This window comes from Culicoides brevitarsis, chromosome 3, assembly GCF_036172545.1.
Source record: "Culicoides brevitarsis isolate CSIRO-B50_1 chromosome 3, AGI_CSIRO_Cbre_v1, whole genome shotgun sequence".
NCBI lineage: Eukaryota > Metazoa > Arthropoda > Insecta > Diptera > Ceratopogonidae > Culicoides > Culicoides brevitarsis.
Genome location: NC_087087.1, coordinates 35491906 through 35517486, shown reverse-complemented (window position 1 = coordinate 35517486; position 25581 = coordinate 35491906). Strand labels below are relative to the sequence as shown.

Sequence of the window (25581 nt, the reverse complement as noted above, 5' to 3'; positions counted from 1 at the left end):
TTTTTCGTTCTATTAATAAATAAACACACAAAAATAGAAATAAATTGGAAATAATAAAAAAAGAGTTAAGGGCAAATTCATGAATAATTAATTATTTATTCTAATATTTCCTCATAATATGTAATAACTTCTTTTCTATATAAAAATTCATATATGTTGCTCAAAAAATATCGAGTAAAGTTTAGTGATATTATTCGTGATCATTTTATTGATAAATAATAGTGATAAAAAAAAAACAAGTTTATGTATATATAATGAAATATACATTAAGAAATGAACTAAAACGAACTTTTAATGATATATAAAAAAATATATACGAAAAATATGTAAATATAAAAAATATTTGACAATGGTACGAATTTCGCATAAAAGTGAAGAAAAAAGTGTAGAAAGTAATTAAATTTATTTTTTAAGTAACTTAAATTTTTATTGTTGAGAATATTTTCTCATAAAAGTTAAAATTGTGTTGCGAATTGTTCATTAAATGAAATTATTCTACATGAGAAAAGTATTTGATGAGTTATTTTCCATCTTAAATTCGTGAAACGTGTCGAAATTTCGAAAATTTTTTAATTTCCTGAAAATTAGCGCAATTTAACAATACTTTGCTGTTAACATCTGAAACGAATTTTCCAAACATGCGAAACAAAAGAAACAAAAAAGTTCAAATATAAACATCAAAGGAAACAATTTCGACAAAATATACACGTCGAACCCGTCCTTGAGTGAAAAATTACGCGTTATACATTTCACCTCTATATAATGGTGCACTTGAAAAATTTTCATTATATTTATTATTATTAATATTATGATTTTCTCTCGCTTTTTCGTTCCGTCAATTTAACTTTTCGTAATTACAAACATCTATTTCACACTTGTGGTAACATGCGTCAATGAATTCGATGATTTTTTCTTTAAATAAACAAATTTTTTTAAACGTCTCTAAAAATGAATGAATCAAAGAAAAAAACTTGACAGGTGTTTTCGTAAGAAAAAAATTCATTCATAAAAATTATTATCATTTTATTATTATAAAGAAATCACAAGAATCGCTTTTGATGAATATTTTATAAGTAATTGTTTTAAATTTTTATGTGTAGGCGGTGTGCACCCCTCGTTTCTTTCACTTTTCAAGTCTTTATAAAAGTTGAGTGAAAAGTTTTTTGAAAATACGGCATTTTAACGATGTGAAAAAACGTGCCATTTAAAGAAAAATTCCATTCGCAGGCGAATTGCCAGAGTTTCAGACATAAACAATAATAATGATAATTTGTGTAAAAAAGGCAAATATCGATTGTTCTTCGAAAAATTTCATCGTTTTCCTTGGTTGATTGTCTATTAATAGCATGGAAAAATGTTTGTAATTAAAATAAATTGAAAAGTGTGACCTTAACACAAAAAAAAATTATATCTGGAAATTTTCAAGCACAAATAAACGAATCGCTTTAATTACCTCTCAAACGTTTGACGTGCGATTGATTGATCCATCGATTCTAAATTTCAAGTTTTTAAAGTAATTTCTTATGATGGATTTGTTCGTTCAACCAAAAGTTGCAACAAAATCCAACAATTGGCAAGAAAATTTTTTCAACTTCAATAAAAATAAATTTCTTTTGTAACTCTTTGAAAATTATGTTGATGATGAATATAGAAGAAGAAAAAATTGCATATAACAAAGAACCACATTGTTATCGAATTTGTATTGTTGTACCTGTTTCTACTTCACCGAATATGATTTTTACTTTTTTTACACACAAAGTTGTTGTTGTTTTTATTTTTTCTTTTAGTAGAAAGGATGAGAGATAAAAATGAGAGAAAAAACAAAAGAATATTAAAAAGCAATTGTGTTAGGTTTTTGTTTCGAGTCAGTCAGTAGTTAGTCAAGTGAAAGAAACTGACAGAAATAGACAATTATTAATTTTTTTTTCGTTATTTTCCTTTCTGTATGGAGAAATTTTCAAACAAAAGTCGACATAAGTCGATGTTTTGTGTCGCAAAGCCTTTTTAAAGGATTTTACCTTTTCTTGCCTACTCGCTTCAAGCTTCAAGTGAATAAAATGAATGTTTTTCTCGTTTTCCTCATTTCATTTCCTGTCTTATTTATTATAGCTGGTGGCTTCAATGGCTTTTCATTTGCTATTTATAACGAAACATTCATTGAAAAAAGAATTACAGTGCGACTTGAAGAAGCTTTTTGTACGTTTTTTACAATAATAACAACAACGACGGTAGCAAACAATAATAAAACCTTCATGTACAATTTTTTTCTCCTCTGCTCTAACGTTAATTCCGAAAGTAAATAAAAAAAAATAAAGAGTACAGACTGTCTTTCAAAGCAAAAGAGTAATTTTCCAGAAAGGAGAAAAAGAATGAGCGGCGAAAGAATAAAAGCAGTTAATTTTGAGCTTAGTTGCAAGTTTGTACAATTAATTATAATGGTGTTGAACAGTTGCATTAGTTGTTATTCGAGTTGAAAATGTGTAATTTTAATGAATTGTGCAACTTGTTACAAGGAGGAAAAAAAATGTGTAAGAAAATCTTGCATTAGACTTAAATGTAATTTATTTAAAAAAAAAACTTGACAAGGAAAAATAATTATTAGTATTAAAAATGTCACTCTTCGTTATTTTTATTTAATTTAAAAAAATAATTAAAATTATTTAAAGAATTTAAAAAAAAAATTTAACGTTTTTGAATATTATACATAAAAAATTAAAACTTTTACCATTATAAAGTTGAGTTGTTTGTAATGGGTATTTAGCTAACTCTTTTAATTTAACATTTTTTACCATATTTCTGTTTAAAACTCGTGGCAAATCTGCGGTAGCAATAAAACTTTTTCTCATTATTACTATCCTCATTAAAATTACCTCAATGCATTAAATTGTGTCAGGCGCTCAAGTAATAAAAACGCTGCATGGAAAAAAAATTATGCAAAGCCTGCGCTTAGAAAAAACAAACATTTAAAAAGTTTGTCCTTACCTATTGAGTGAATATTAGTAACACTCGCTCGCAGTAAACTATCCGACAAAAATTAAAATATTACTAAAAGCTTTTCTGTGTTAACATCATCGCATCGTCCAAAATTGAACAGATTTTCGTCGTGCATGCAATTTAATTTTGCAAATTGAATTACCGAATCCATTACACATAATTAAGTTATTATACATCTATAACAAGCGCACTGAAAAAAAAATGACAAAAGCCGCATGAAATGGAATACTTATCGTCATCATTATTCGTCGTTGTTACTTTAAAACTGAAAAAATTCTAAAGAAAAAATGTGCGACGCAAAAAAACCTTCATTTTTCATAGTTTAAACAAAACATTTCGCATGCACGAGATGAAATATTGTTTTAATGATTATTATTTTTATTATTATTACATGCAAGACTGCTTTCTCCCTGTAGGAGAATCAACGAGATATCGTGTGCGGAATGTCAAGGACGAGTTATGTGTCCTCATTTTTATTCACTTTTTGAAATTGAGGCAACTTTTCATGCAACAGCTTGCAGAAACTTACATTTCTCGCAGTCTTTTGGCTTCCAATGACAGAAGAAGAGTAAAATGACTCGATAAATATTTGTACAAGAGAATGAGAAAGAATTAAATTACCTACATTACAAAACGATGATGATGTTGATGATAACGACAGTTGACTGAATTCTCGCGAGTTTATTTATCATTCGCGACGCGTCGTGGCAAATTAGTTACGAAAAGAAAGAGAAGAAAGAGACATCTTTGTCTGGAATGAGTAATGTCTCCGAGGGATTATTGAAAAAATTCAACTTTGTTTCTGTTGCGCGACAAGTATTTTTTTCTTTTCTACAAAAAACAAAAAAAAAAAGTATCTTCAATTGTCGATACAATAATTGGGTCATCATGACCAACAATTCGACCTGCTTAACATTTCTTTTCATTTTTTTTTTCTGTGGTTTCATTATTTCCCATTCTTCCGCAATAAAAAAAAGCGGAGGAAATAAATGGGAAATGGCATAAAAAACCACAACAGCAAAAAACAAGAAAAATGCGCTAAAAAAGGATTCCTGCGTAGAAAAAAGTAGCAGAGGCGTTAATTATGCAGACAATATTTATGATGTTCTCGGAACATTTGCGGATGATGTGTTAAATGGCGTAACGCGTCACATCCCAACGTGAGAAATATGGAAATTTTTATAGTTTTTACGACGCCCATTGACTAAATCACTCGTATGAGACATTGTCTTCCATCATTTTCTGCAAAAAACAAAAAAAAATGTTAACAATGAAATATGTAGTTCAAGTTCACTAAACATGCTTGTTTCTGTTTTTATTATCAAACATAATTTTTGATTTATTACTTTTTGTTTTGTGTTTTGTCGGTTACTTAGACAAGAAACACATGTAAATTTTTTTGCCGTCGTGTACTTGATAAATGTCGCAAAATTGTGATTTATTTCGAAAAATCTCAGACTTTGGTGAACAGCTTTAAAGAACCCTTGCACAAAATAAATAATTCTCGAGTTAAAATATTGATTTCATCCATCAGGGGATTAAAAATGAGTTCATTCATCTTAATTTATCCACATTTATCTCTTGTTTTGCGGACTTTTGTCTTCGCAACGCAACAATAGAGCACAGTAGAACGTCTAAATATACACGAAAGATTGATTATTATTATAACTCACGATCGAATCGATGCCAAAGTCGTCGTCGTTGTCGTACTATATATACTACTACCAAATAGTGACACGTTAGAGAGTGGATTGCACAATAGATTAGATAAATAAAGATTCTTTTGGCACGTGCTTTGTTGTCACAAAATTTGCAAAGCAAGTGCCTCTTACTCAATCTCGTGATTGTGAATGTTTTTTGCCCACATGTTACTAAAATCGGCTTTTAATATTAACATGCCATTAACACAATCCACAGTAGTAGGATTATTTTGCTTTTAGTTTTGCTGCTACAAATTCAACGGAAAATATTCAATTTTAGATCCCTTTATGAGGCGTTTCCCACTCAATCATATTTTTGTCAACCCAATAAGGATTAAAAATTGTGCGTCATACTTTATGACGACAGAAGATATTTTATTTAAACAACCCTTTTTATTTGCGTTTTGGGCTACGGTTGAAAAAATGAAAATTATTACAATTAAGAAATAGCCTGAAGCGAAAAATTTCGGTACAAACTAACCTTATAAAAGATTGAAATTCAAAGATGTTATCGATATAATTGTCTCTTATTCTCTCATTTTTCGCTCATTTTTTGTTCAGCAAAATAAAAGAAGGCAAAATTGTGCACATTACAGTATAGAAAATATCCTCAAATTAATTCTTGGAAGCCAAATCAATCAATGTTACTTGCTTATTAGAAAGCATTCTTATATTTTTTTTCACAAATTCATCAATAAAGCTTCTGAAAACTGAAAAACTTCAATTCAAATCCGAAAAAAAAGCTTTTGAATTATAAAAAGCCTCAATGAATGAAAATTCACTCAAATTGAATATCGATGATGGAAATGAATAAAAACCTTAAATATTTATCAGAGAAATCAAATGTGTTTGATTTGTTCGGTAAATATTTGTGGATGCAAAAGTTAAATTGAAATCAAATGTAGGAAAAATAGAAAATTTCTTCAAATTCAAAATATCACATGTACACATATTTTCAATGAACATGCCCGATAAAGCTTATTGCAATCAATAAAATAAATTTTCTATATTTTTGAAGCTCAATAACAGATAAATTATCAATATTTGCACTAAAATGTGCAATAAATAAGTAAATACAGACGATGTTTGTTTCCTATTCGTTATCGATTATTGCATCATATAGTCTCCATTTATTATTAATAGCTACAAAAAATATTTTCAAGAATTACTTTCGAATACAATTTTTTTCAATATTCATATTTTTTTTAAATTCTCATCCATGCGAAAAAAAAGAGAAAAGTCTGCAATTGACATGAATCGATTTTTGATTGTAGACAGAATTATTTTTAGATTTCATCAAAATTTTCCGCTAATTCCATGAAAACGAAAAAAAAAATGATAAAATTAATACTTCAGCTATTTATTTATAGAAATTTGAATTGCATTTCAGGGAATTGGTTGACAGAATTGATATTTCCAATTTATGAATAATTGGGTTGTCAAATGTTTAATTACTGCTCATGTGAACTTAATTGAATTACTGAAGTAAAATAGAGAGTCTGATGCAGAAATGAATTAATTAGTTAGATAATGAATTGTCGTTCATCCATCAATTTAGAAATTTAAGCAGCAAAGTTTTTGTTTTCAAAATCGAAACAAATTTGAAAAAAAATCCATTTAAGCTTTAAAAAGACAATTTGAATGAAATATAACAAAAGAAAATATTTGAAGAGAATTTTTCGTAAATAAATTGAAAATATTCAAATGACGAGTAAGTAACGAACGAGGCATCTCCTTCTATGATAACAATAATTAATTCTTGGAATTCCATTAAATAAACCTCTGTAGGTAAAATTCGTGCCAAATAATTTATAGTAGCTTGTTTCAGCGGAAATCGCTATTTATGAAAAACAAAACAAATTTTTCATATCATAAATTCATGTTTCACTAAATTCACGTTACTACAAAATTTATGTTCATTTTGCCTTCCACGAGGAATAAATTTTGCGAACGAGAGAGAGAATAAACCCTAAGTCGATCATAATATTAAAATATAAATAATTCAAGAAGTACAGAAATTGCATGCTGCTCAAGGCACATTATATTACTGCAAAGTTGGGTTATTTGCTTTGACATGACCGACTTTTCACGTGTATATATCATAAACTTACTACCTGTTCGTTGTGGTTCTCTCACTTAAGGGCAAAGTCTTTGGATTTCACAGAAAATGAAAATTAATTTACTTTTTACGGAAATTTGTTATGAACAATGTCTCACTGCAAAGGAAGCTAACACACAAACTTTTGTCACAAACGACTGATTATTTATTATGCATGAGCTTAAAGAAGGACTTGAATTAAAGTTTTGTTTGAAAAATGAGGATTTTACTGTTAAATGTACAAATTATCGAAAAATGGCTCAGACAATGTCACGTGTTATAAATGATTTTTTTTTAGCGAGAATTATTTATGAAACTTTTAGCAAAGTCATGGAAAAATAACATAATGCAACGAATGAGCAGTCTACAAGTTCAGACAGTGAAGCTAAGATAAAATCACAAAAATACAGTTTTATATGTGTCACACTCAGTGAAATCTGACAGTTGAGAAATAATAATATTGTAAGTGTCAGATGGAAAAGCGAGATACTGAACACGACGCCTCCAGTCAACGAAAATTTTGTCATTCTGTGAAAAAGAAAAACTGTTAAAAAGTTCATGTCTTCAGTAAAAAAAAATAGAATTTTCGAAAAATGTTCAAATTTCTCGCAAAATAGCATAAAAATGAAAAATGATACATCAAATACTTTTTCATGTTACTTGAATCGACGTAAGATGTTGAAAATAAAAATTTTTCCTTTAACGTAGAAAAGCCACATCGACTAATTATCTTCCATTTTACAACAACTCTGATGGAAAAATAAGAATTATTGTTTCACGAGAAAAGAAAGAACATCAAGTTAAATAAAAAAATAAATAAATCAAAAGTGGTTTCGTATTAAATTGTTTGAATTATTATCATGAATAAATAATAAATAAAAGAAAAATAATATTATTTTGCAAAAAAGTAAAAAAAAACAGAACAAAGTGTAAATATTTTTCATGAGTAAATAAACGCAACTCAACAGCAAGAAAAAAAATAATTCAACAAGAAGAGTAGTTTTTTTCTCATCATCGTCAACGCTGAAATCATCAGAAATCTGTGTTCAAATAATGTATGAGTTTGGTACAGTGACACAAAAGTCACGATTAAAATGCACGCAGACACCTTACTAGAGGTAAGTAAAAAAGTTTCAAAAAGTTGTTACTCTTGCGAGTGAAAAAGCCCTAATTTGAGTGATTTTCGTGCTCGTTTCTGAAGTATTTGCTCAATCGATAGCCAATTTATGTACAATTTTAAGTATTTATTTACTTGTTCATACATAATTTAGTATGCTTTGCAGCTGCGACGCGACAAATTTCGGTTGTTTGCACATCCTTCTGACACAACTGCTGTAAGTGTTTACTCGAGCCATTCGATAAATGACGAGCAAATAACAAATAAATAATGAAAATGGCAAAATGTGGGTGAAAATATCGAGTGAGTTAGAGAAACATGAGGCGACACATTGTCATGGTCTTCATTCGATAAAAGGATAATTGTCACGTAATTGTAATCGAATTATTTAATGATTTCATTTGTTTTGCCGCTGCTACAATCGAGTGCGTGTGTTTATGAGGGTAAGAGCTTCGATAGACGTGACATGTGGGTTGATGATGTAGTTTGTGGAATTTATTTTTGAATCGTGATAGACAGGTTGAATGCTGCTTGTGTATAAAAATGTGAAAAAGATTTTCTGAATTGAAAATTCATCTTTTTCCGCTAAAAAATGACAAAAAAAGAACTTTTTTGTTCTCAAATAATTTGCAATATTTTTCTGCGTTTTCTGTCTCATTGAATATCGATCATCACACAAACATATTTTTCTGCAATTAAGCAACAGCGCAAAATAAATCGCGAATAATCCTTCGTTATCATAAATTAAGGCATGCACAAATGACTTTTTAAAGAAAAAAATCGATGTGATTTATTTTTTAATGCGAAGATAATAACTCTCAACGAACGACAAACGAAGAAAAAAAATAATGAAACCATGAAAACAGAAAAAAAATTACAAGAATCAAGTCTTTGTAAATCCTTTTCATGGAGATGATTGTTTTTGTTACCTCCTTTTAAACACCTCTTCACGAAATCTCACAAAGCATCTCTTTAACATAAACAAACGTTGTCTCGCATATAAGCACATCTGACACTTGAACACAGTAATTTAAGCGTCGTCAAAGAAAAAGGAAAATATTCTCAGATTTACATATAGTTGGTTGCCTTTCGACGGAATGACGAAGAAAAATGGCAATTCCGAGAAAAAATTTATTCTAACATGCTTTTGGGACGACTCCCGACTCAATGAACAAGACTTCAACTCATAAAAATTGTCACTTCTTGTGGCGGAATGTTCGCAGTATCGCATTTCCGCCGTATTTTTACAACAAAAATTGTCATATCATGAATTTATCGTGAGCGTAATGTAATGCATCAGCATCATCGGGAACAACAGACAAAAGTGCCAACAGCAAAACAGGAAATTTAAAATATACATGAAAATGGAAAACAATAGAGAAGATAGAGAAGGAACAAAAAACCAACAACGACGATGTCATTTAGGTAGCAAATGACAATTTTTTGATGAAAGAAAAAACATTTTTTTCGACTTTTTTTCAAATAGAAAAGGTCGATATTTTCATTGCTGACAGACAAAAATGTATAACAGATGATAATTGATCGATTGTTATTTTCATTTGAATGTAGGCTTCAGGCAACTTTTTTTTTGACAATGACTTTCGTGTAACATGATACTATCATCCTTCGCAATAAATGCGAATGACGACGTGTTATGAGACATTATATTGATCATATGATAAAAAAAATTTCTGACGAGACTTTCAGAGACGGAAAAAGAGTTACCATTCTCCAAAATTAAAAAAATATTGAAAAAAAAATAAAATAAAAAAATTCCTTCTTGTTTTTATCTGGCGATGTAAATTTACTCCATCACTGACATGACATGACCTTATTGCTTACACCGACGCGTCACATTCAATTATTTCTTCAGGACGAGAGAAAAAATCCTTGACAGACGTTATTTTTGCTTCCCACTCATTCGAAATATTGTGTTGTGTCAGGACAGGAAAACATGCCATTTACCTTTTATTATTGTTGTTGTTGCTGCCGACGTCTCTTGACTCGTGACATGACATTAAATAACTGGAATTCGTTGTCGTTTCAGTTGAACGATTATTGACATTCGATCCAATTTGCGGTAAAAATTTCGAGTAATCGATATTTTCCAACTTTTGTTGACCTGTAGCGTCATTCAATTATTATTGCGATGTGTCGAAATTCGGAAGAACTTGAACGTAAAACGAACCTAAAATGATAAATGATACTCATAATTTTAATCGAAAACACGGAAGTTACCTTAACTGAACTTTTGTCAAGTGCGAAGAAAAACTTTTCTAACAAACACATTAAAGACTACTTTTCACCTCCTTCGAACAGATTTCCTCATCGTCGTCATTTTCCTTTTTTTTATAACTGCTATGAACGAAGAACAACCGGTGTCGTCTTTGTTGTTAGTTTCGTCTCCTTTTTGCCTCCTCAAAGTATCGTGCACTAAAAAAACACATAAAATTAGTTGTTGATGCAAAACTTTTATGTTTTGCTTAACAAATAAGTAGAACAAGATATTGCCGCTATAAAATTCGCATTATTTGCTGTTGTATCGTTACCGTTGCCTTCGAGGGAGTCAAGAGAATAGATGAGAGAATAAATAAATAATGTGCCGTTGTTTTTTTTTGTTTTGTCTTGTTTTTGTTTTTGTTACTTACTTTTCTTGTTTACTCCAAATTATTCGTAAAAACTTATTTAATTAAACTTTTACAAATGAAGTTTTTGTTTACTCCTTGCTTGCTGGAAGTTTGCTTGCATTGACAATTGCTCGAATGCGGCTTGCGGTTTGTGTTGTTAAGTGCAAAAGTGTAAAAGGGATGAAGTATCATATAATTGGATTGTTATGTTGACCAAAAATATCTCTCCTTCATTTTTTTTTGTAAGTCTTTTGTTCAAAGTTTAATGGATTTTTTTAGTTTCTCAAGATTTTTCATTTTTTTTTTAATTTTTCATGTTTCTACCTCAAGTAGATAAGACCAATAATAATTGAAAAATCGGATGTTGTATTTTGAAATTCAAAGAAATGTAAACAAAATCCCTTCAATCTTTGCCTTAATGAGAATCATGTCTCCATTATTACCAAAAATATCAAGAGAAAAATCTGTAATTGGCAATTAGCTCGTTTATTTTTCAAGAAAAGCAAATTTTCTGTGTGACGTTCCGTGTGCTACTTTCCTTTACCTCTGCCAAGAATGTCTTGTAATCATCAAAATAGCTTCAAGCAACAACAACAACAAACATTCTCCTACCTGCGTGTCTGTTAATGTAAAATTGTTGACCATGTTTATCTCTTTATTGAAGCATCTTTGCTCTTATTTACAAGAAAAATATTTTGCCTTTTGTGCCGCCGAGCAAAAGACACTCACGTAATTTTTGACGTTGTTTACTTTCGTCTTTTGTACTTTAAAATATTTCTTCTTGCTACAGGCAATTGACGAGGTAGTTCACCATTTAAGTACAATTCATTGACGTGGAAAATTATCATCCTACAGAGGGAATCCTGCTCTCTTAAGCAAGCAAGAAACACGTTAAGTAGCAACTTTCCGAAGGCAATGACTTATTTCTTGTTTCTATTTTCTTCGCTATTATCTCGTTCTTTTTCTTCTTATTTTTGCAGTATATGTTCCATATACTACTTTGTTTTTGATACAATTTAAAATGAGTGAAATTTTTAGTTTTGCATAATTTTCATGAATTTCATGTTTCTTCAGCTTAAAAATTAATTGATGAAAAATACGTAAAAAAATACGTAAAAAATACGTAAAAAAATACGTAAAAAAATATGTAAAATTTTTTCTGAATGTATTTGATGGTAAAGCTTAAAATTTGAAAATTATGAAAATATACAACTAAAAATTTCAAAATAATTTTTTTTTTAAATTTTTAATGAATCTATTCAGAATTTAAATTCTGTGAGCAATTAAATTCTAAACATTAATTTAAGCCTCCGCATACCATAATTCAATTTTTTTGCTAATTCAAGATACTTTAGCTTGTATCTCGTTATCGTTCTGCAGTCCAATTGTGCAATATTTCCTCTTTTTTTTTTGAAATGTCAAATATTTTTCCAAAAGTACATTTACCTCATTTCTCGCTAAAGTACGTCATCTCACAGTAGGTACGCAAATGATGCTAAAAATAAGCTACAAAAAGAAATATATCAAATATTTAAATAGCACAGGAAACTTTTTTGTTAACCAAACTTGTTCTGCCGTTCTCGGAAGTTCGTTAGAAAAATGCAAAAAAATCCGACGGTGAATGAAATTTTTATTGGTTTCGTCATCCTCCTTTCATCGCATCGCTTTTTGTCGACATTATCGTTCAATTCTCATTCCTTGCAGTTGCAAATGATATCCCTCTGTCGCGTCGCTCGTAATGGTAGCTCCTCGATTCGAAAAAGGATTTGCCAGTTCAATGAGTATTTTTGTGTGAATTCACAATGTGCGAAAATTATGGCGCGACGACAAAATGTCGATGATCGGTTTCCGTTCTTCCTTTGAAATTTTTCGAATTGCAGTTGTTACGAATTCAGCGTGACTTTTGTCCTCAATCGACAACGAGGATTTATATCGACAACCGTCTCGTTAAGGGACATGAAAGAAAATCAATAAAATGAAATTAATGACGATTTGTGTTACATTTTCATCTACCGAGGCAAAGTTTTAACGAAAATTCATGATTTTCCAAGACTTTCGACAACCTTGAATGTCATTTCCTCGAAATACAACACAAATATCAATTTATGATTTCCAATTCTCTTCGAGTGCCTTCGCAAATATCCCACAGTGTCCTTTGAATGATTGAATGACAACACAGCGAGACTCTGCAAATTACGCTACCTTGACCTATGTCACTTTATGAAACATTTCTCTAATCAAACGTCACTTGTTTGCCGCGCTATCCTGCAGTTATTGTGTTTTGTTTTTGCCCGATGCAACGACTCAAGCTGTGCAACAGCAGTAAAACTTGTGATAAGCACTGTTGACTGTGACGTCATTCGGATAACATTATTATTATCAAATATCGCAGTAGCGTCAAACAAAGGTGATTGTTGTGTCGGGCTGCCGTCTCGCTTGCATGGTAAAGTGTCATCGTTGTGGGTGTAAAAGTAGCAAAACTTCAGATAATAATTGAAGAATGGCGGAGGTGAAAGAGGAAAGAAAAAATATAGAATAAAAGTTTTTTTCTTTGCTGTCGTCTATTTTTAGAATAACAACAACGAGAGAACGGAAAAGGAAAATGAATGAAAATTTTTTCGTAAATGAGTCGTCGTTTATAAATTTCGTTCCCATAAGTGCAATTTTGTGTACTTTAAAACCCATAAAGAAAAAGGTTCATTGAAAAAATGTAGCATTAAAAGAAGAATAACCTCAAAGGACCCAAGCTTTTATCCAAAGTGCGGTGTGTTGACGCAAGAATGACACAGACGATGAAACCGCGAGACGATTTTGCGGCAATGTGAAAAATTACATTTACAAATCTTTTCCTCTTCATTAAAAATTCTATTATTTTCCATAAATTTGCCGCACATACACACGCACAGAGAACAGCTTATTCCACACGTTTTAACTTTTAGTAATTTTTCACCTCTTGCAAACTCATGTCAAGCAGTTTTACATCACATCTCTCAGCAAACCATAAACTTCACGGAGAAAGAGAATTTTGAGGGAAGCAATAAAAATAGTTTGTATGAGACGAACACACGTTTTGACATGAGAAAATATGCAAGAATGAGTGTACTTGACATGTTTTCGTTCGTCTTATGTGAATTTAAGGACGAAGGTTTCCTTGCTTTTAATCAAATATGAATGAAAATTCCATATTTTTATGTAAAACAGGAGAAATATCTAATTTTTAACGATGTTGTTTACGATTTTTTTTTATGAATCTCGCCTATCACTGACAACAAGGTCTTAAACGGTCATAAAAAAATATCTACTAATTTAATTATACAAAAAAAAAACGCATGCATACAATGTTGTATCAAAGAAATTCTCCCTCTCGACGAATTTTTCACCTGACTGCTTCTCCTGACATTTTTCCACAAACAAAAAGGCAAACAAGAGAAAAATATTAACGAAGCATGATGCGGTTTTACGTTAAAAATGTTAGATAGACATAAAAAAGTTTTTTTTTCTGTTCATACGAACGTTAACTCCCCTGTTAAAGATTTTCTTGTTTTTATTATTCAAGCACATAAAAATTTTTTCCCTCCAATGGGAGCACGTGGAAGGTTTTTTTTTTCTCTTAAAAATTAAAATTTATGATTTAAAAGTTCTGAAGTCATAATTACTTACTTTTGGGTTTTAAACTGGGCCAATAGCTGATTCGCATTTACTTTCGCTAAATTGTGCGACCTTGACATTTAAAGAAACAGAAGAAGAAGAAAAAAAAACGTTAATGATGATAATATTTTGCTGTACAATAAAATACGGAGTTATTTGAATAAATTAATTTGCTTCGTGATAAATTTAGTGGAAACAACGGAATGAGGAGAAAAAGGAATGGAATATTTAATATGTGAAGAAAATTCATGTTGAATTTAAGAAGACTGCTGATTGTTATTTGATACTTATCGCTTTCCATGAGACAGAGAAATGCGATACACGAAAATGCTGAAGTAGATAAATGTCGGAGAATAACAATGAAGATGATCATCACGATTAATTTGATATTTTATGTTGGAAATTGTGACAAGTGTTTGTCTCGTCTTTCTCGCAAATGATGAGAAAGCAAAATTACTCGATAAATTTATTCAAACATTTAATTTAAAACCTTATTAAACGGAAATTTTAAGACAAATCATGAAAATTGATAAAAATTTAATAAATAATGTAAAAAATTCAACAACAAAAAATTTAATTCGACTTAATTTTATCATCATTCCGCATTATTGCAAACTTCAAATTCAATACATTGTGTGTTAAATAATAATAAAAAAAATACAAAAGAACAACGATAAAAATCCTTTGTGAGTTCGACCAGCTGCTCTTCCCTTTTACGTTGTTTGTGCAACAATAACACATTATTTCATAAAAAAAATAAATATCATTTATCCAATTCCTTTGTTTTGTTACCGTTTTGTTGCTGTTGTTGTTGTGATATCATGTCTCGCTCATCCAGAAACGTTTCAACAACACACACACGGAAACGTCTCTCATGTTCTACTTTACGGCTTTGTTGCTGCAATGGTATGGCACGAACATTTCCTTTGAAATTTTTCACATTTTACTTTACAATAAATTGGATCGACATGAAAGAAACGCTCGGAACAGCAACTGGTTGCATGTTTTTCTGACATTATCAAAACAAAATCCTCGTTCAGATAATCCGCACGAAAAATTCTTCCAAACAAACTACTGTCGAGGGTTAAAAAGCTGACATTAAAAAAATAGTGAAATAGCAACGAATGAAACTCTTGGGAGACCTCAATAAACATTTGAAGCAATTTTGCAAATTTATGCAAATTGTGACTTTTTAGCATAAAAAAATATGCCATTTGAGGATTCTTTGCATTCAGCTTGTCATTTGCTGAACTTGCATAAAACTGCATATTTTTTGAAATTATCTTTTAATCCCAACTTGACACTCTTCAAACAAATAAACAATAGAAAAAATGAACATTTTTCGTGTTTGCAGGTCAATGTTCCCAACTCGCTCAATGTCGCTTTTTGACAAATTATCCAATGTAATGTTCAATTTGTCAAAAGATTTCGAACGCTCCAAAATCCATGCCAAAGGTCAATGAATACATTTTCGATCATAATCCGATGTAATCTACGCCGCCTATTTATGTCTCGTCGATCAATCTAGCTTATGAATTTTTCGGCTCGACACCGTCGTCGTTGAAGCTCGCAAGTAATAAATTTTGTTATATTCGCATCTCCGAAAAAATTTTTCATAAATCAATATTTTTCTTGTACACACTCCCTTTTCCTGTCGCTGCGTGAGTGAAAAAGTAACCATCATCGTGGGAAATTGAGTCATGTGAGGCATATGCTTCATTATGGCAGAATGTGATTACCTACGAGGAAAAAACAGAAAACCGAAACGATGTCAGTGATGATGAACAATTTTTTTATGAACGAGTACAAAGGAACATGTTAATTAAGTTATGTTAATGCGTTCTGTGGAGTCGTAAATATGAGCAACAGGCACAAAAATACTTCTCGAAAAGGCTTATTACCGAAAAAATTCATGAAATTTCTACCGGATGAGTCCATAAAATCATTTTTACAACAAAAATATGACAAACTTTTGAATTTTTTATGTCTTTTTTTAGCATAACTACATCCATTAAAATGTTTTAAAATTCAGATTTCGTGTAACAAAAACTTGTGACAGATTATTTTTTTACAAAAATTGCTCATAAAATGAAAACTTATCAAAAATAATGAAATTTGACATCTTTTTTTCTGTCTATGAAAAAATTGACATTTCCTGAATTTAAATATTTATTTATCTTAATTAATAACTTGAGCTCGACAAGAGTTAAATAAATTTACAACAAATTTATTAACATTCTTAATTGAAGGAAAGGCGGGACATTTTCGAAAAGCGCAAAAAAAGAGAGAAATTGAAGGAAAACCGATAAATCAACCAACAAAAGCAGAAGAGACGCTTAATTAAAACTTAATTCAATTAATTTTAAATAATTTACAAGTAATTCACTTTAAAGAAAAAAAAGTTTAACTTGCTGTTCATCTTCAAAGCGATTTAAAGTACTTCATGTGAAAACAGTAGAAAATTGTGTGGGAGTGAGTTTAATCAATGTGCGGTTAAAACATTTAGCAAACATTGAATTCCCTCATAAATATTATCGTTTTAATGGTTGGATGGTCTATCGACAATGCAAACCGCCATGGCATGTGTTTCAATAACATTTTCACATATCCATGGCAAAAAGGGAGAAATAGAGTAAACCACAGACAGACAAAATCATTGCCACTGACTTCACAAATTCTGTTGCTTTTCCATTTATTCATGAAGTTTTCAGTCGCAACATACCCAAAAAAAAGAAAAGCAACGCAGATTTTATTAAAGTAACAAAATTTAAATTTTATTGCTTATAAACGATGTTATTTCATTAAATTACGTTCTAATGCATCACATGAGAGGGATACAAAGTGAAGAGAAGAAGATACGATAAGTAATTCAAAAATAACAGAAATTCTGCAGAAAATGAGTTAGTTGATGTTATCTTTCAAAATAACGTTGTGAAAAGTATGTTTAGCTACGTTGGTAACCAAAATAAAAGCATGCAGCGAAAATGGAGACGACTGGCATTTTGTGAAAAAAAATTTTTCATGGCTTGAGGCATTGAAATACTTTATGGTTATACTTCTATACAGAAGAAGTTGAATGTGAACGTCAATTTTGGAGATTTATTTATAACTTTGTTGACTCAAAGTGTCAATTATTTGCCACAAAATGAGACTTTTGAATGAAAAATTCATCAACATTGACTTTTGAATTTTAATAGATTTGATGAAATTGAATAATTTTACTTCTTGAGTAACAAAATTTAAATAATCGATCGAATTTCAAGGAACAATTAAATTTTTCCTCAAATTACAGCTTTAAAGTCATATTTCAAAAACACTCGAAACTTTCTTCGAATTTGTTAATTAAATTAATTTCGCTTTTAGAACAATGTTTAATGTCCAAAAGTTTTCGTACAACGACATGACAGGCAGGTTTAAAGTACACTTCAGAGGTTAATGGGTTTGTTCGCTTCTCGCATACTCTCATTAAGCAAGAAGAAACTTTAAAACTATCGTTAACGTTCGTGTTTGATTTGACGCGAAGATATTGCAGGATTTTATCTCGTTTGCTCTCAATTCATTAATTTGCCTCGCAGAAAAGCAAGTATCTAGACTTCATTTCTGAACAAAGAAAAGTGTGTCATAATGTTGCCGACACTCAAAGACAAACATTTCTGCAGTCTAAGTGAATTGCTCTCTTGCTACATGAAATGGCGTGACACCCACTCGCGAGTCTTTTGTTCCTTTCAGTTTACAATAAACGAATGAATGACTGACTGATAGGCAAGTGACAGAGAATTTAAAAGCTTATGAGCTTCTATTCACTTTGCAAGTCGCGACAAGAAGACAACGTCGACTGACATTGAAAAGCACAGCTCACTCATTTATTATTTATGAAGAGAACGTCGTTATTTCCTGAATTTCAACGCGTTCAAATGGGATATGAAGGAAGTCATCAAGCAAGTTAAGACTGTAGCAGTAAATATTTGATGCTTTACGTTTTGTCATCATCATCATCATTTATTTTTGAAGAACAAAAAAAAAACGGGGGGCGTCTCAAATGCAATGAAAATTACATATTTTATGCGAAATACAATACGATAATGATACAAAGAGGATGTGCAGAAGAGTAAAGTACTGATTAAACACAAAATAAGCTCGTGATAAATTACAAACGAGACAAAAAAGGACAAAAACATTAATTATTATTAAAAGGGACGGTCGACTACTTACTCAGATGATTATTTGAACAGGAGGAAACGAAATAAATTGTGTGAAAAAGCTTTGTTCGTATGTGCGGTGATAATAAAGATTGATGACGAAGCCCCCACACAACGACTTGTATCAATAATAATAACTCATTCAGCCTTTCGTCACTCGCACGTCAAACACACACAAACTCCGGGCATAAAAGAGACAAATTACGGTTTGATTGTCAGGACTTTATTTATATTTCATCAAAATTTGTGTGACAAAATGGACAAAAAAGAATTCTCTCACCAAATTAATAAACACCAAATAAGCACTGTACAAATGAGAGGCATTATAACAGGATGTCGACGAGCACACGGAGATAGGGAGAGGGTAATTTGTCATCATAATGACCAACCAGACAAATACGAGTAATTTTATGTATCATCTGTTGTTAGATACGATGGCAACGATGCAGCAAAAGGGTACAAATTTAAGGCAATAAATCACGAAAATTGCTGAGACAAAGCCAGAATTCGTAAAAGGAATGAACATTATTGCTCGAAAATTGATTCGAACTTCGATCAAAGTACTTCTCTTTAACACAAAATTCTCCTCAAGGTCAATTCTAAAGAATTTATTTCTGCTTTTAGGCAATTAATTAATCTATCGAGACGATGCTTGCCCTTATTTCGCTGTCAGAATCAATCAATATCAAGTGTGAACGATCGGAATTCAGTTGTCGAGACGAAAAATCCACAATAACGGAAAATATCTAGACTTGCTTGAAAAGTTTTATTTGTAAATCTGCAAGTTTTTGTATCTTTCGAATAATTAAAAGGGCATAAAGACGACGACAGACAAAAAAATTGGAAGATGAAACTTTTGCTCGTCAGATATGGATTAATGCAAAAACTTTTCGTTTCCCAATCGAACGAACGATTAAACGGAGGTCAATTACCCTTCGTCATCGTTACAAATTTGAGTATAATTAGATGTTTCGTTGCAGCTGCTGTCGTCTCATTCTTTCGTTCCTTCTTCTACACTATTCTTCAATACCATTGAAAAAGTTGCGAAAACCTCTAATGATGTGCCCTTTCATGACACGAAAAAACTTTTGAAGTTCATAAACGTAATTACGTTACACTGTCATCATCATCATCATTGTCGTACCTGAAGTCAGCAGAGGAAAAAAACGTAAAATCAAGTAATTACTTCACGAGCGAAATTCCATCCGTGCTTTTTTACCCTTTTGATGCGCGTACATCATCATTAACAAACGTATGAATATCATTAAGAATAAATGAAGACCTCGTGCCATATGTGAAACGCAAAATGTACTTGTAGCCTGCCACTCACTTCATTCATTATTTATGAAAATTCGTATGCACGATTGTCGGGAGCAAACACTTCTAAAGTAGCATTATAATAATAATAACAAGCGTCCCATTTGTAATAAAATAATTTCATCATTCCATGCCGAAAATGGAACAACTTGCGAAGGAAGGCATGTTAAATGAGGTGAAAACACAAGAATATTGCATACTTCAAGAGATACATGATCATGATGATGATGATGATGACATTACTTGCCGTATGCTCACTGTGTATCCTGTTAGTTATGACACCAGATGAACAAGGAGGAAGTAATAGAGAAACAAACACACGTGCACTAACATAATTAGTGTGTAATGTCAAGCCAATGCGAAAATAATGGAGAAGAAGATATTTTAATGGAGTAAAACGTGGTTATAATTACCTTTATTAAATGAAGATTGTCAGAATTTGGAATAGTGTTTAAGGATGTTCCAAAACTGGTTTTCTGTTTCGCGTTACACACTTGAAAAAAAAAAACATTTTATTTTTGGCAATTTTTAGTAATAAAATGATTAAAAATGATAAATTAGAGCCCCTCTGATAAATTTTTATCCATTCGGAGCAAGATTTGACAAAAATTGCTCTGACACAGTTTTTGACACAGTTTTTTTTGTTCTTGATTTAGTTTTTAAAACAAAACTGTGTCAAAGAAAAAGAATTTTTTCAGTTTTAACTTTTTGGCAGTTTTGAGTTATAAAATGCTTAAAAATGATAAATTAGAGCCCTCATTTTTATCCTTTTTGGCAGTTTTGAGTTATAAAATGCTTAAAAATGATAAATTAGAGTCCTCTGATATATTTTTATCCATTTGGAGTAAGATTTGACAAAAATTGCTTTGACACAGTTTTTGACACAGTTTTTTTGCTCTTGATTTAGTTTTTAAAACAAAACTGTGTCAAAGAAATTTTTTTTTTTTCAGTTTCAACTTTTTGGCAGTTTTGAGTTATAAAATGCTTAAAAATGATAAATTAGAGTCCTCTGATATATTTTTATCCATTTGGAGTAAGATTTGACAAAAATTGCTTTGACACAGTTTTTGACACAGTTTTTTTGCTCTTGATTTAGTTTTTAAAACAAAACTGTGTCAAAGAAATTTTTTTTTTCAGTTTCAATTTTTTGGCAGTTTTGAGTTATAAAATGCTTAAAAATGATAAATTAGAGCCCTCTGATAAATTTTTATCCATTTGGAGTAAGATTTGACAAAAATTGCTTTGACACAGTTTTTGACACAGTTTTTTTGCTCTTGATTTAGTTTTTAAAACAAAACTGTGTCAAAGAAAATTTTTTTTTTCAGTTTCAACTTTTTGGCAGTTTTGAGTTATAAAATGCTTAAAAATGATAAATTAGAGCCCTCTGATAAATTTTTATCCATTTGGAGTAAGATTTGACAAAAATTGCTTTGACACAGTTTTTGACACAGTTTTTTTGCTCTTGATTTAGTTTTTAAAACAAAACTGTGTCAAAGAAAAATTTTTTTTTTCAGTTTCAACTTTTTGGCAGTTTTGAGTTATAAAATGCTTAAAAATGATAAATTAGAGCCCTCTGATAAATTTTTATCCATTTGGAGTAAGATTTGACAAAAATTGCTTTGACACAGTTTTTGACACAGTTTTTTTTGCTCTTGATTTAGTTTTTAAAACAAAACTGTGTCAAAGAAATTTTTTTTTTTCAGTTTCAATTTTTTGGCAGTTTTGAGTTATAAAATGCTTAAAAATGATAAATTAGAGCCCTCTGATAAATTTTTATCCATTTGGAGTAAGATTTGACAAAAATTGCTTTGACACAGTTTTTGACACAGTTTTTTTGCTCTTGATTTAGTTTTTAAAACAAAACTGTGTCAAAGAAAATTTTTTTTTTCAGTTTCAACTTTTTGGCAGTTTTGAGTTATAAAATGCTTAAAAATGATAAATTAGAGCCCTCTGATAAATTTTTATCCATTTGGAGTAAGATTTGACAAAAATTGCTTTGACACAGTTTTTGACACAGTTTTTTTGCTCTTGATTTAGTTTTTAAAACAAAACTGTGTCAAAGAAAATTTTTTTTTTTTCAGTTTCAATTTTTTGGCAGTTTTGAGTTATAAAATGCTTAAAAATGATAAATTAGAGCCCTCTGATAAATTTTTATCCATTTGGAGTAAGATTTGACAAAAATTGCTTTGACACAGTTTTTGACACAGTTTTTTTGCTCTTGATTTAGTTTTTAAAACAAAACTGTGTCAAAGAAAAAAAATTTTTTTTTTCAGTTTCAACTTTTTGGCAGTTTTGAGTTATAAAATGCTTAAAAATGATAAATTAGAGCCCTCTGATAAATTTTTATCCATTTGGAGTAAGATTTGACAAAAATTGCTTTGACACAGTTTTTGACACAGTTTTTTTGCTCTTGATTTAGTTTTTAAAACAAAACTGTGTCAAAGAAAAAAAAATTTTTCAGTTTCAACTTTTTGGCAGTTTTGAGTTATAAAATGCTTAAAAATGATAAATTAGAGCCCTCTGATAAATTTTTATCCATTTGGAGTAAGATTTGACAAAAATTGCTTTGACACAGTTTTTGACACAGTTTTTTTGCTCTTGATTTAGTTTTTAAAACAAAACTGTGTCAAAGAAAAAAAAATTTTTCAGTTTCAACTTTTTGGCAGTTTTGAGTTATAAAATGCTTAAAAATGATAAATTAGAGCCCTCTGATAAATTTTTATCCATTTGGAGTAAGATTTGACAAAAATTGCTTTGACACAGTTTTTGACACAGTTTTTTTGCTCTTGATTTAGTTTTTAAAACAAAACTGTGTCAAAGAAAAAAAAATTTTTCAGTTTCAACTTTTTGGCAGTTTTGAGTTATAAAATGCTTAAAAATGATAAATTAGAGCCCTCTGATAAATTTTTATCCATTTGGAGTAAGATTTGACAAAAATTGCTTTGACACAGTTTTTGACACAGTTTTTTTGCTCTTGATTTAGTTTTTAAAACAAAACTGTGTCAAAGAAAAAATTTTTTTTTCAGTTTCAACTTTTTGGCAGTTTTGAGTTATAAAATGCTTAAAAATGATAAATTAGAGCCCTCTGATAAATTTTTATCCATTCGGAGCAAGATTTGACAAAAATTGCTCTGACACAGTTTTTGACACAGTTTTTTTGCTCTTGATTTAGTTTTTAAAACAAAACTGTGTCAAAGAAATTTTTTTTTCAGTTTCTATTTTTTTGCAGTTTTGAGTTATAAAATGATTAAAAATGATAAATTAGAGAACATAACCTCAAAAATACTAATTGTAAAAAAAAAAAATCGAAAAAATTTAATGGAAAAATTTATCATTCGTCTCTATTATTACGTGAATCAGCTGTATTTCGAGTAAAATTCTCGGAAAACAACACTTTACTGATTACTTTTCCATTAGCGATCAATTTCGTGTCTCTTATGTCACTTCTCTTTACCGCATTATTAGTCTGATTATTGAAAAGTAGTGGCAAGTCATGTTTCCAATACTCCTAACATAACATTGTTGATCGCATGACTCGGATAAATTTCATGTCAATTTAATGGAACTAAACCGCTCTATTGATCTCCGACCAACGGAGGATGGTATTTGTGCTCCGTTAAACAAAAATCAATGTTTGTCTCTCGCTCAAAATGGCAGTTTGTAACGAAAGACACGGCAAATTAATTTGATTATAATTCCTTTAAGCGATTTCGCGTAAAAGCATTTGTTTAGCGAGACGAAAAAGGTAATGAAAAATATGTATGGATGTTTGCTCGCAGCAGCGAAGAGAGTCAAGAGAGATATACATTCATTAAAAACGGAAACTTAATTAAGGAATCATAAAATACACGACACGCCACACTTTTCCGCAGCTGTCAGGAGTTTAGTTTCCAATTTTTGTTGTTTAGTTTGAAGCAGCTGCGATGAAGGAAGAACAAAAAATCAATAGCACATGCACGACGACGTCAAATAATAATCAGCAAACTTTGAAACTACGCCTTTGCCAGAACAAACACAATAAAATTACATTGAAAGAACTTCCTTGAAGTGAATGTGGAACAAAACCAAACAATAAAACAACAACGAACAGAAGAGGGAAAATATTGGAATAGAGTAGAGCAATATCGAAGTTGACACAAATAAGTGGCATGACACAATTGTTGTCTCGTGCAACTTTTAATACGATGCCTATAAGTAACCTTACAAGTACTCTTCACAATTTGTAGTGTAATTTTGTGTGATGCAACAACTTACTCGACGATGCTTCTTCCTTCTTGCGTGCTAAAAAACGAATGTTTTCGTACTTTAAAGAGCGAAAGAAAATCAATAAACGACAGTATTACTTTACGTGCAACATTAAACGGAAATAAATTGGACACTTTTTTTCGTTTGTGTCAACTTTTCTCGGAAAACTGCCCGAAACTCGCAGAAACGATATACGAGCAAAAATAAACTTCCATTTATCGCAGTTTGATACGAACTCGCAGGAAGAAAGAATTGATTTCTAACGAAGCGAAACATTTGGCAAATGACAGCTATTAAATTCATGACAAAAACCATAAAAACCCGACCAAAATATGATCAATTTGGTGTTCTTTGTGGGAATTCAGCGCGCTCCGGTAATGAAATGGAAATGATAGCGATACACAATGTGCTTGGCAGCAAAGTAATAACAAACAAAAATAATAATAAATAAGCAAATAAATAGTAATTGGTTAAAAGTTGCGTTCGGCACTGTTGTTGCTACTGCTGCTGCTGATGATGATGATAATAGCTTGCCTGTGGATCATGGTATGGCAAACACACCACACTGACAATCACAATGCAATAATAAATGAATAAAAAAGAGCCTGAAGCTATCCGAGTTTCAAATTTGCTTGATTATTGCCATGTTGCGTGTACAAACAATTTCTTTTGACAGATTGTTTTGTTGGCAATGTGGCGTACCGCAATCATGGAAAACGAGAAAATTATGAAATTTGGTTTTAAAAAAATAATAAGCGAGGAAATCTGAATTGTTTTATTATTTTGATAGTAGAATTGATGAAAATTATCATCAACTTCACAAATTCATGAAAATATTTTTTGATAATTTTCCAAAACTCGATTGTCATAGTCAAAAAATTATAAACTTACCCGAAGCACTTACCGTTTTCAAAACAAAAAAAAAAAAATAGGTACAAAACTTTTTCCTTGACAGACAACCTGCTAATGAAATTATCGATTTTCTTTCAAACTTTTAAGCTTAATATCTTCCGCTTCTTTCATTTCACATTCCTTCAAAATATTTGGACGCGCAAATTTTTCAACGTGCTAATCCTCTTTTCTAATGTGAGTGATTTTGATGAAAACTCATTTTTTTTTTTTGACAAAAACTCGTCGACTTGCTATGCAAACCACGAATCAAATATCACAATTGGAATTAGGTCAGCAATTTATTTTATTTCTTTTTTAAAGCGTTTTGATGGAAAATATCAAGTTTTCAACGATTCTCGGAATAACAGTGATACGTTTGTGTTTGTGTGCTCGAAACAAATCTCACGTCTCGCACAAATAAAATAAAACTAAAATGAACGTATTGCGATAAAACTATTTGCTAAATAACGAAATAATAGAGTATAAATAATTTAATAATATGGTTTTGATGCGATATGCTACGAGATGGTCTTTTGCCGGAGCAATGCATGCAAGAGACAGACAAATCTAAAATATTTATGATTATTCTATTGTTTGCGATGCCTTTCTGTGTTCAAAGTTAAATTCCCGACATGTTCACATGCGGCACGTCTCAAAGATCACTACAAACACGCAGAACATGTCTTGATGCGAGAACGAACGAACGTGGCAACAGTTATTTTTTATTTTACATATACCACGTCAC

At 30.6% G+C, this 25581-nt stretch overlaps 1 protein-coding gene across 3 annotated transcripts in view; it reads left to right on the top strand.

Annotated features, from left to right (window-relative positions):
* Positions 1-332: 332 nt before the first annotated feature.
* LOC134835914 (eye-specific diacylglycerol kinase) overlaps positions 333-25581 on the top strand; it is a 61699-nt gene continuing 36450 nt past the window's right edge. For all 3 annotated transcript variants that reach the window (XM_063850932.1, XM_063850933.1, XM_063850931.1), the window contains exons 1-2: positions 333-392; positions 7501-7910. The gene's annotated coding sequence lies outside the window, so the exon portion shown is untranslated. The remainder of the gene's footprint in view (positions 393-7500; positions 7911-25581) is intronic.